Source organism: Varroa jacobsoni, unplaced genomic scaffold (assembly GCF_002532875.2).
Source record: "Varroa jacobsoni isolate VJ856 unplaced genomic scaffold, vjacob_1.0 contig01287, whole genome shotgun sequence".
NCBI lineage: Eukaryota > Metazoa > Arthropoda > Arachnida > Mesostigmata > Varroidae > Varroa > Varroa jacobsoni.
Window position 1 is genome coordinate 35,347 of NW_019214613.1, and position 13,423 is coordinate 48,769.

Below are 13,423 nucleotides of genomic sequence, written 5' to 3' on the forward strand. Positions count from 1 at the left end.
TCTTTTGCCTTCCTGCACAGAGGGTAAGAAGCAAAGCTTTACAGATAACGATAAAGAGAAGTGGCGTACGTTATCAGCGAGTCGTCGTTTATCTTTAGCCCTACGGATTGAAGAAATGATTTTTGGACGCAGTGTAAATATTCATATCGTTATTATATTGATATCCGAATAGGTTTATTCGAAGGCAGGTTCACGCGTCAATTAGTCTTGTTATAAGCTGCTATTCAGGATACATATGACAATCATAGTACTAGTAATTACACGCAGTAATATACAAACATTAACGAACGTTGCGTTCACTGCGATGCCATGGGATGTTGTGTGTTATGGAAGTTGACGCCTGTGAATGCTCAGTGCGCTGTTCGAATAGTTCCAGTTACTCGTATGTTGACTGTAAATGCCACTTGCCCGTATCTGATTTGTGATTACGAGGTCGTCGTATATACCATATACTTGTTCTCTTACCATGGCCATGTAGGCGAGCGTGTTAGTCTGCACCCAGTCATTTTGACGACAAAGCTTATTCTAACGTTTTCTTCGTTGATCATCGAGATCTACTCGCGAAACGAGCAGAACCGCTCGTAGCTTCTTTCTACTGGCGGCCAAAGGCATATAGCTTCCGCAAAGACGGGATGCTGGAACGACAGCGCGCCTGTGTCCATTATACTGCAGAGCTGTCTCTGTGTGCAAACCAAGCTTCAAGTGGCCTAAGGCACTTGTTAATCTCTGGCCTACTAGTATCTCAGATATGATGGAAGTACTACTCAGTGTTGGTCACTTGGCGGTTCAGGCTAACTCTAAGATTAGCCTTTTTGTCATTTCTAGAAGAGGTTAAGAATTTGTAACCATTTATCAGTGATCCATATGTAACCTCGTAAAACATATGGAGCCAATATCTAGGGATAGATTCTTCCAGGCTGATTGTTTCAAGTGCTTGTGAACTGGCAATGAAGTTTGTCATTGCTCGAATAAAAGAGCGTGTTTTCACGTATAGTTCCTTAAGCATTTACGTATAGTTTCGCAACGAAAGCAAAAGATTAGGAACACATTGATTCTGTCTGTGGTGGAGAGATGAACGCTGATGACGATTGTTAATTGTTCTCTATGGCATCTATTACAAGCTGCCAAGCAGGCGACATTATAGCTGGTAAGCTGTTCATAAGACGTTAAACAATGGTTATTTGAGTCATGTCACAACTTCGTTTTTAGAGGTAATAGCAGGGACAGTGGCAGCAGGTGGGGCTGATATCGGTATCTCCATGTTGGATTGGGTGTCACTTGACTAGAAAGTTGATGGATGCACACTATTTGTCGGACGGACGAACTCCAGCGTTACGCAGTTTAAACTCAGAAGGACGAGGAGCATAAAAGCGAATAGAAACGACGCGAGGAGCTAAAGGGGACGCAGACATTTTTGATGAGTGCCTGATGAACCCGATGGAGACAACGACGCGCCCCTACCGCCGAACGGCGCTACTAGTGATGGCCAATCATCATTAGTATGTCAGTAGTGAGTCGGTACAACGTAGCAGATATGCAGGACGATGTATCAAGTGACGCAGGACGAAGAAGGCGAAACAAAAAAATGCCTTTCCTTGCATCTAGGCATAGATCCATATGGAAGCATCACTTGATAAGTGTAAAAATGGTAGTTGGCATTACTCTAAGGATTGCACTGAATATCTCTACCTTCCGGAAAGTTTCATTATGAGCCTTCCATTACACACTGTCTCTTCCACTTCATTGGAGATGACTGAATTCCAACGCTGAGCTAGGACAGGGGCAGATAAATATATTATATATTACAAATTAATAGAAAGCTATTTTTTATATAGTGAAACGAACACAGATTAATTATAGGGCAAACCATTTGATGCCACGTCTTTCGTACTTTTATTATAAACAAGGTTGAGAAATCTTTCGACTGGGGTTGAAAACAGGTATTCTTAATAGCGTGGAGACGTTCAAATATAAAATATCTAAATATTATGAGCTGTAACACAAAATCCTACTTCGCTGGTACATAAATGATGAGCAGCAGTGACACTAGGCGTCTATAGACTGAACTGGCAATGGATGAATGCGAAAGCGTCGAGGAAAGATGTGCGTTAACGACCGTCCTTTTCGAAAAACGGCCCCTTTCATGGTGTTTATATGTCCTATTATGATGACGTAGGCTTCCTCCTACGTTTACCTGATTCTAGCTTGCTTGGAGACAGATGAAGCGTCGGATGAACTGCATTGTATGGCTCCAGAATCCGAAGAGTAGAGGTGCCGAATGCATGCCACCGTATGAAATGGCTTTGCTGATGTCTAGTATCTATTTAATCAACCACTGAGTGGAAGGAAGTGCCAAAGGTCTGCTAAGCACGTACAAGAGGCCGAAAAATATATAGGGAGAGGGAAACGGGGGCAGCGTGTGCAGAGTGGGGGAAGATAAAGGGGACGAACCGTAGAAGATGGCTGGAAATCTGAACAGAAGACCACTGGATGAATGAATGAGAAATTTGGAGATCTGAAAAAGAAAATCAAAAACAAACAGAAAGGTTTAAGTTGAGAATAAAAATAAAATAACGAAAAGACTAAAGAGCTCTAATGGACTTCAGAAAATTTCAAGATGATCATGAAACAATAAAGCGACAAAAAAAGGCATCCAATTGAAGGGTGCTGCGTCCGACGTCTTCATAAGCTCAATAGTTCTGGTAAACAGACTGGTTTTTGATATAATGAGATCTTCTCGTTTAGTGTAGTACCGAGCCACTAGTGAACTCGTTTTTGAAGTAATGGTAAAGTTTTGTCGAGGGCAGAGAGTACAAAAAGCTGGAGAAACTTGAGAGGCAGAAGAACAGAGAGACTAATTATTGATGGACAGATTTTTATGCCAAAGCCGTCTTTCATTTGGAAGCTTCGTTCACTGAAAACAGAAAGTTGTTTTGTAGTAAAATATAAGCTAGGATAATAGTTTTGGATTCCTTCCGCGACTGATATTTGAAGGCGGCAACCAAATGTGCATGTACGTGTACGAGTGTTTGTTAAAGTGCCAATTGTTGTTTTAGTATAAGCGTAATACAAACGAACGTAAACACCATTGATATCTTTCTCGATTCAGCTTCTTGTCTGTTATTGAACTCCTTTTCTTACAGCAATTTCCTTGCCGCCCTCTAGAAGCCAAACTCTAGAATGCAATCGAGCGAAAGATACAACATCAAGTTTGCAGTACTGTTCCTTTTAATTTTACTTAAAGTTTTTGAGCCTGAACCGCATGGACTCTGAAATCTATCTTCACAGCTGGTACATTGAAATAGCATGACGAATACTAAGTGTCGAAGTCCTTAATCTCTTTAATACATGTCAAAGGAACGACGGTTACAACTATTATCTATTCTTTTTCAGTTATACACTCAGGTCAATATTGTCCCGCAAACTTGACTTCGGTAAAAATGTCACCACTGATTTTGTCAATTACGAACTTTTTATTTTTTCAACACCGTTTCCTTACCATGAGTAAATAAGTAGGACCAATGGAATTATTATAAAGGTAGCATTATTTAGAGGGTGTTTCTCCTCTAAAAAGTTCCGTTTGGGTTTCATAAAAACTGCAAATGGCGTTTCTGGCGCATTATGTTTTCTGTAAGTAAAATATACACAAGAGGAAAGCACCGGCAATTTTTCCTGCTTCTTTTACTACGAAGTCAGTTTGACAGTGCGGCTATGGCGAGCTTTTGATCTTGGCGCTGCTGTCGCTGCGACTTCTCTGATGAGACTATTGTGATTGAGGTGGGCACTAGTGGTGGTATTTGTCGACCTGTAGGGGCTCCAGTGATGGCTTAAACGTCGCCGCCAGTGAACGAAGAAAGGGAGGAGGATGAAGTCGTAGGCAAGGTAATTTAAATTGAGTAGCCACGGACCTTAGCAAAAGCTGACAGTGTTCAGTGATGCCTTCTGCCACTGGAACAGAAGCTCACCGCTGTTGATTGCTCGGCGCTCGACGAACGAGGCCAGAAAACATTACGGATAGTTTTTTTCAGCAGTTAACCTACAAAGCAAAGAACGGCAGATGATGGAGCGACGGAGGGCGCAAAACAACTTATGCTTGGGACAACTAGCAGTGGCAGCGGCGGCGAACAGTGTTAAATACGAACTACGACGAGATAGGGAGGCCACAGCTTAAAACGAAAAAGTCCCACTATGACACGCGTCAAGAGTGGTAAGAAACAGGATGCGTGAAGAAGACCACGTGAAATTTAAGTAATTTATCTTTTTTCAAGTAAATACCAACTTGGCTTAGTAATCAGAAGCATTTTCTACCTTTCTTGATATGTACAAAACGTGGAGGGCGCGGTAACCTGGAAGCTTCATTATTGCAGTGCTGTATTAATTTCCTTAAATTAAGACAGTGGCCTGATATACTAAATGATTGTGTTTCGGTTTTGAATCGGCCCTTAAAAAAATCAAACTTGAAATTAGCCGTCATAGACATTTGTACTGCTACTAATTTAAAACAATCTCGTTTTGGCACAATCACTAAAACAGTATTACAACAGATATTGGTTGAGAGAGGAAATTGTTGAGAAAGTTTAATAACAGCTATTGATAGTCCTCTTAAGAGAAGTTCTTCGGCTGCCTCTACCAGAAAATCATGGTTGGTATCCTAATGCTGAGACCCTTTCCATATTATACCACGCATATATAAATCTCATCTAGATAATATTCAACGGTTAGTCCTGTTGAGACCTTCTAAACCCCTTTGCATCTTTTATACTTTTTGGCTGTTTGGACCTGTTGCATTTTTGATACTTTTAGCCTACGATCAGTCCGCACTTGGATTCCATAGAATTTTTTTTAGTAGCCTGTTTCAATGAGATTTTAACGAATTCACACTGATCGATGTACAGCTACTATTAAAAAGTGATCCATGGATTAAAGATTTATGCCGATTAAACGAACAGATCACACTTCCCACATACATGAAACATGTCTTTGAGACATATACCTTTGTCTAGATGGAGTCTTGATAACGAACATTCTCCATTTGGACGCGCCACCCTACAAATGTATGTCTTTCGGAGATCTGCTCGGCCGAAAACAAACCAACGCTGATTCTTGATAGCTTTCTTCCCAGAGTCCCGTTTCTCTATCCAAAACCAGAGGTGTCATAGTGAACGGCTGCTGGTAGTCACGCTACTGTAGAATGAAGTATGATATTGTTGCTATTTAATTTGCTTTCCCTGTTCTACATAGTTGTAATCAATGTGAGTGGGCCATAAAATATATGGCTGCATATTCCCTTTTTCATTAACCATAAGAGCAACATGGACGTTTACATATACGTTACCTATAGACCCGTCAGCATATTCCCTTTTTCATTAACCATAAGAGCAACATGGACGTTTACATATACGTTACCTATAAACCCGTCAGCATATGCCTATATAATCTCGCCGCTCTAAATCTAGAATCTAAACATAGGTGCGCTAAATAGATTACCTCAAATTGAATATCCCTATCTAGGCTTTCGTCTTCTCTAACTATATCAATACGTAACTTTAATCTCACAGCTGATTTTTGATTGTACACTTGACTTAGCTGTGAGCTTTTTTTTCGCCGGTTATACATATGTAGCTGGGTGTCTCCATTAATGGCAGATCAGACTGTTCAACTACTTTTGCGTTTGGCATTGATGCGCAGGTGTCAATTAATGATAACGTTAGCTGCACACCTGACACTACTTAAAGTTTACTTAACTTCCCTGTTGACGTATAAATCAGACTTGAATTAGTTCAGGTGACCGCAGAAACTTTTTAGTTCAAAATATATAAATCATAATAATCGCGTGTTAAATCCAAATCGTTGACGTCCATATTGACTACTCGTATGCTATTTATCCATAGCTTAACTGTGATGTTACATAGCGATCGTCGTAACGGTGGTGTTAGCATTGCTACAATGTTTCCATCAACGAGCTTGTTGTTGTTCTCCTAAAATTGCAGGCTCGTATTAATGCTCTCTTACGTCAAAATATATCTGGGTCTCGACGTATAGTTGGGTCAAATCTGCACACTTTTGAAAATGTTCAATGAAACTGATTCAGTTTTGCTGACGTACACGTCATCGTTGAGCTGTATCCCTAATTGATTCTAGTTCATATACCCAGCATCGTCGTTAGGCACTGTGCTTGACAGCTGGCTCCCAGCACTTAGTAACTAACATCGATGGGAGCGTTTATGACCGTAATTCAACTTTATTAAACTATATAGATCTAATCGTCTTTGCAACAGCGTTCATTTCCATAGGGAACGCACGTACGAAACGTGTTCGCACCCGTCGAAGAGCTTTTGTGTCGTACTATTACGTAAATTATTAAGAGATCGTTCGTTCAAGCGTTGTTATCTTGAAAATGGTCTGTCTGTCGCGATATTATACGATAGCTAACAAATGCCCACTATTACCAAAATGGACTTCGGACCGCAGTTCTTACAAGGTTCAATTCAACGATACTATTTATAGTTTAAGTCTCGACAAAGCAGACTTAAATAGCAGAGACAAATACAAACTAGAGAATCACAGACGACCTAGTATTCCAATCAAATGTACCCCTCTGCTCGTGAATGCACAAAGGAAAACGTAAACTATTTTTCTAAACTATAGAATCCGTTGCGACGTGTTTTGGGTGAAGCGGTGGCTAACGATGCAGCCACATAGGCAATGTAAAATGTCCTTAGCACACCAGGCTTGTTGGATTCACTTAGATAGTTTAATGGAACGTCTAACGGCCACACCGGTCCTAAAACTCGGAAACGATTTTTAGGCACACTGCATTTGCACCCACTAGCAATAGGTGAACTTTTGGTAAGGAGCTTTGCAGAACGAAGGACAAAGGCTTTTCCTCGAAAGAACGACGCGTCCAAACCAGCTCGGAAGACAGTTATAAAATACATCAGCGACATATGAAATACCCATACTGCTTAATTCTGGTACTCGTACATGTCTTACGGCTCTGCAGTTTACTTTGTATGGTACACGAACGACGTGCACCTAACAAATATGACAAAAAAAATGAGACCAAATTTGTTTGCCTGAATATGCTAGTACACTACCCCCTGTAGCGGAAAAATCATTTACGCCATCAATGGACGGACGCGGCGTTAGTGTGTACTAAATTGTTGATATTGATATGGCTCTTAGCTATCCGAATAGTTGTGGGAACAACGTAAAGAAGTTTTACATATCTTTAACAGCCAAGACCGCTTCCACACTTCAGATATGTGGAACTTACACTTGAGCGTAGTAAAAACAAAAAAAAAAAATCAATCGATAAAATTTCATTTTATCGTTCATAAGTACAGGTCAACAACAATATTGCAATGTTATTTGAAATGTTACATAATCTGGGTTATACTAGTCTCGTTGAGTTTATAACACCAATTACAGAGATTTTTCTGGATGTTCTAAAGAAAGGATGATGCAGGTCAATTGCTCGACGTTCTCCGCTGTGACACCTTTCCGAATGACGCATATTTCATAAATTGTAATCGGACCTACTTTTAGGTCGAACAAACTAAAAGCGATTGCGAGGAACAACCCACGACGTGATTTAATCGTTCCTGCGGCCAACACTGCCACTGAGCCCCGTGGAACCGGGCTAGAGCTCGCTGCATTATAAACCTGTTCGAACTGTATATAATAAAGTCGTCTGCACGCAAGACGACCTCGATTGAGTTCGATGATCCTCTTATTTGATCAGAAAAGCTCTTCACAAGATGGAGGTAAGAGTTGGCTTGGGTTGTCCCTTTTAGCCAGGTCAGTTGCCCGTGAGAAGAGCGAGAGTTCGTCGATGCTTGTTCTGCCCTGCTGAAGAATCAGAGCAAAAATGTTGAGCACACTCATAGGCATATTTATTTATTTATTGCTTATTTATATAATAATAATAATAATAATAATAATAATAATAATAATAATAATAATAATAATAATAATAATAATATTAATTATTATTATTATTATTATTATTATTATTATTATTATTATTATTATTATTATTATTTAGCGTAAGCAAGACCTTGTCCCTGAGCGCTAAGTTGAGGACTGCTTTGAAGTGGATGAATATGGCGTACAGCAGATTTCGGCCGTTAGGATGGCGCATAGATTTTTTAAGTTGCTGTTAAGCCTCTTGGTTAGCAAGTTAGGAAGCAAATTAAAGCAAACGCTTCTTTTCTAATCCTCGCTATGACTACGACGCAGTTGGGTAGCCTATTTTATTTTACAAGTCACTGAATGGGTAACATCTCGTCACTAGGCTGGAAGCGTACCAGCATGTAAACATTTATCGTGTCGTGCCCTTTAGCATGGAGGCAGGACAAGGGCACATTTAGGACACTCACTGAAGACCCTATAGGGATTCGGGGCATGCTGGTTGCGCAGATTCCCAAGACATTAGTTAGTTCCTACACCAAGAAGCCTCATTGAAGCATATCGTGTTGTGCTGAACTCTCCTTTTTTTAAGCCACGGCGAAAAAAGGGCATGGCGCCTGGTAGCGTATATCTTGACATAAACATCTCCGAGAAGTGATTTATGAAGGCCAAAAAACCAATCGGGCATGTCACTAAGTTGCCGTGCTGCTTTAGCTACTTGTATTGTTGACCTTCTGCATCAGCGATCAAAGGGGTCTCTAGCTGTTCAAGGTATTATTGTCTTTGTGATGCATGCATTTTTCGACGGATCGTCTTAGAAATGAAAGCCAAAGCGTAGGACTCGCGTGGCATCTCGCTCAAGCCCGAAAGCCATCTGGGCCTTCCGAACAAGGTTACAAATATAGCTGAATCACGGCATATGCTTCCAGACGGGACGGTAAGGCTGTACTGTAGACTGTAACATTTCAACCAGATGCGAATATCAATCGTAACCGTAAGTCACGGCATTCAGGACAGGAACAATCTCGTGGGTGTATTCCAGAAGCTAGTTTATATCTAGGCGGCGCGACGGAGTATAATGTTTAACAATCCATGCAGGTGTAACTTAGACAGTAATGGTCCATTGCGGTCCGTATGTGAGCACTGAGGTCTGCGCTCTCTGAAACTTTACCCAACGGCTGATTACAGCGCAAAAATATCGATAAACAAACTCCCTTCATAACCTAGGAAGGTCAGTGTCAAGGTGACTGACCACCCAGCAACGAAAATCCGCGAGCGCGTTTACAAGCAGTGCAGGTCGAGTTCGGCTGGTCGGGGCGGAAGCTAGTGGCAACGAAAACAAGAGAGGCAGAATGTGAAGGTATCGCTTCGAATCTACTGACAAGTTTCTTCACCAATACGTTTGTTGATTTCGGTTGAACATAGGCTGTTAGTAGGCTTAATCGCCGGTCACGTAAGGCAATGATGCACGGCCTTCAGATTGCCAATGCAGACACATTTGCAGAAGGCAATGATTCTAATATAGACGATGATGATGTGATACGTTTTGTCGTCTTCCGTCGAAGCGAAGAGCAGGCACTTGTTGCTTAACTGCACCGGTGGTGTGAAAAGGGCTCTTGATGATGATGCAGATAAGGAAGAAAATAATCACGGATATTACAATGATGCAATCAAAGTTGACTCTCCGTTGTCTCTTTCTTTAGCTTCGTTCGGTTTGACAGAATTTCGATTGAGCTGCAACAACTTTCTTTCCAACACAAACTGTAATAGTAACCTCAATATATTTACGATTGAATATATATATAACTTACAATACCAATAGGCTACCGATGTTGACTATAAAATAAATGCAACTTTGCATTGTGACTTGGTGTATATGCAAAAGACCTAAATAAATGTAGTAAGTTCTCTGTGCCTTCCAGGTGAGCGGTAAATATTGTAGAAGGATACTATGATAACGACTGACACAGATGTACGTGCATGTGTGTATTGGGCAACTATCGGCTTTCCTAGTAAATGTTTATAGCGGTTTTTTTTTATCGTTAATTAAGAGTGATATCAATGATGTTTTCAAGCGAGACAGATTAAGCGGCTCTGAAAACATTGGTTGGGTACTACCGTTTTAAACGCTTTATAATTCTCCAGCGCGAAGTGACTCGATATAATAATTGATGAGAACTTTCGATTATTTGCTGTGGCACTTCGGTGCATTAGGTCATTTCTTCACCTTCAATTCTCTGCAGTAAAATGTCCGAAGCTTGCTCAGCCTCGATTGTCGCATCACCGTACTCATACTGTGTACTTTCTACTATACATTACAAGCTACGATTTTGGATTCAGCATCGATAACAGCCAATGCTGTAGCTATGCGTATCAGCTGTACACGTTTGCGACGTGCGGCCTTCAAAATCATTCTTTTTTTTTTTTAAAAATGAACCAATTGTTTTGGTCAGCGTTAACTTAGGGGACATTTTATCGTGCTATGTTTTCGCCTATACAAAAATTGTTAAGGCTATGCTAAAACGGAACACCTTGTTCCAGGGAGCTCATTTCGGTGATCGATAATATTATTAGCCATTTCGGAGTATCTAATGTTTTGCTTTCTAGCATAAGTTCAACAACACTTCAGATGTTCTGTCGTGACTATTGTGTTGAAAGAGTTAATCATTGAACGGGTGTTAAATAGTGCTTTGGCGTTAGAAGTACACACCCTACAGCATTGTATGCTTTAGAAAATGAAAAAATATCAGCTATAAAGCTTCTGTTTATGTTGATTTATTGTACAGAGAATGTAACCAGACGTGCAGTCTCAACAGACGCTTTAGGTTCTTGACATTTAGACATTCCGACTTTGTCTAGCGTGGAACCCGACCAGTTAGTTCTCTCATTCTCATCTAAACAAAGGCGATTGTTCTGTTCTGTCTGCTTCCTCGTTGATTTTTCCCAAATAGGAAACGTGAGCGCCTTTTTAACTATAAAGGAGTGACAAACTAAGTCAAAAACGTGTGGTCGAAAAAACGCGAACTATTCATTTAATACGTATACGGATTTTACAGTATAACAGTCGAGTTTAATATGATCGTCTGCCATGTTGAGTGCAAAAGACCCGATGCGCTTGTATTGTATAATACCGTAGATGAACCTTCGGTCTGAGCTTCCGACGGCAACTACTGATTTTTTTTTTTGTTGTTGGTCGCTAATGCATGTTTCGAGGCAAGTAGAGATGGCAACATGGTTTAAACTTGGTACAAAGTAGCAATTGGGTGGGCAAGTCATAGTTATTCTGCCTCAAGGAGAACTTTGTAGAAATGCTTAATGAGCACGGAGCATAGAATACGGCGCCGAAGATGAAGGCAATTATGGGAACTAAAACGGTTAATGATATTTATTATACCCTGATATGCTAAGAAATTGTTCGTCTGAAGGGCAGCAACGCTCACCCCTTCAGTTGGACTCTTCACTTCATTCGCCAATGGTTTAACCAAGCCGCTGCGTCCCTAAAAAATGAAAATGTCCCAGCTAAAAATTACATCTACCGTATAGAATCTACAGTATCTAAAGTACAGGTAGCTTTAGGTCGGTGAGCACTACTTGGAAAAGCCTCACTGGACACTTCGAAGTCGCACTGGCCAGGACGAATACGGAAATTGGCTTAGCGTTTAGACTGAGTAAACAGTTTTGATTTTAGGCGAGAATTTTTAGCGAGTATCGACATGGTTAAATTTGTTTCTCTATATAAAATCTTTTTACGGCAAGCATCGCTCTTTTGTAAGAAAACCAATTGGAATATTATAAAAAAAAAAAAAGGGTAACTTTTCCTGCTTTTTTTAGCCTGGAAAGGAAAGGTATTTGTTAAACAAATTTATCGCGTTTCATGTGCTACAGCTACAAAGCCAACCAAGTATAGAGAAAGCTGACTGGTTAAGATACTTTGCGGTATTTAGAAAATCAAATGCTATATCTAAAGATATTTTTCGATGGGAACTTTAAAGATAACAATGTAGAACGATATAGGAGACGTTATTATTTCAAATGGTCGATACTGTGACTAGAACTGTATTTCGAAAATGTTCCTAATCTTCAATTTTTTGTGGAGCCAAGGTCGTCGTTTGACTGACATACCTTGATTTGCAAAGCCTTCGACGTCACTTACTGGGTCGACCTATTATTATAACTGTTGGAGATCATATTTTATACTCTGTCTGCTAAGGTGATGCTGTTTAGAATTCTCTAAAGAGTGCTCCGTAAGTTTTTACGCTTTACTAATAGTTCAGAGAAACCCTTTTTTCGGATAGCTGTCATTGAACCTGTAAAGCTTACTCAATTAGGTCACGCAAGCTCGAATGCGCGCCTTTCTTTGCCTCACTCTATCCTAAAATTTTAGGGCATAGTCGTTTATATGAATAACGTGAAATATATGCATTAAATTCTGGCTACGAGGCCCGGATCAACTGTGAACATTAGACTTCATTAAAAGCTACCTTCAGGTACCATGTAAAGATAATAAGGGTTTGTCAAATGAAACAGGAAGCCAATGAAGAAGAATGATTCGGAAAGATTATATCTCAGTGAAAGGAATATGGCTGACTTAAGAAACCGAAAGTACCGTTCTTGAGAGAATAAACGGGGATCATAGTAGCGAAGCAAATTAAGGCGGTTTCTGGCCACGGGCAAATAAATCTTAAAGGGAATCGATATTGAAAGCTTGTGGATTCATTCAGCTTCAAGAAGGTGTTCCATCGATTTACTTCACTTAAAACTTCACGGGGCTATTTATTTCGTCAATGAGAACACAAATACCTATAGTATATAAGTAAATAGTATATACCTTCTATATAAGCATTAACTATCATTATTTATTGCATATAACCCCCTTTTTTCTGCTGATAAAATATCATTGTCGAAAGTAAGTGGAGCGAAATTGTTTGAAAACACCGCGTTGGTACACGTCATTTGCGTCTGCTTAGTTGATGTTCGAGGTTTTGAGCTCAAAATAGAAAAGCAGTGTTTGTTGATCCTGCGCAACTGAATGTCACCCAACGTCTCGATTCAGAAACTTCTGCTCCTGGACACTTTTATTGTGCTTCATTGCCCTCACCATCTTTAAACGAAGCAAAAAGGTAGCGCTATATATTGCTGTTGTTGTTGTTGTCGATGATGATAATGATGATGATGATGGAAGAACAAGTCGCTCTTTATGAAGGGAAGAAGAGGCCTTTTCTAGGTAACAATTGCTGCGTCGTTCCTTCGGAGGGTCGCCAGGTTATTCTGCAAAGAGAACCCATGTGGACCCCGATACTCGCACATCAAAAAGCCATAGAGTACGGGGCAGCGGGCCAAGACGTCGCATGGGATGACGCAGAAAACGATTTTATGGGGTGCGGCCATTGCACGGCTATCGTCACGGCTACCACCAATTTATATGAGCGAATATCTTGAAGCAACACAATGATAAAAACTATAGCCAAAGATATAGTGGGGCACACGGCATATTTACACATAATACTTTCAG

General features: G+C 40.3%; 1 protein-coding gene across 3 annotated transcripts in view; it reads left to right on the forward strand.

Annotated features, from left to right (window-relative positions):
* The window catches only part of LOC111271941 (G protein-coupled receptor kinase 2), a gene marked incomplete at its 3' end in the record, with an annotated part of 72,122 nt that overhangs the window by 20,002 nt on the left and 38,697 nt on the right, over nt 1-13,423 (forward strand).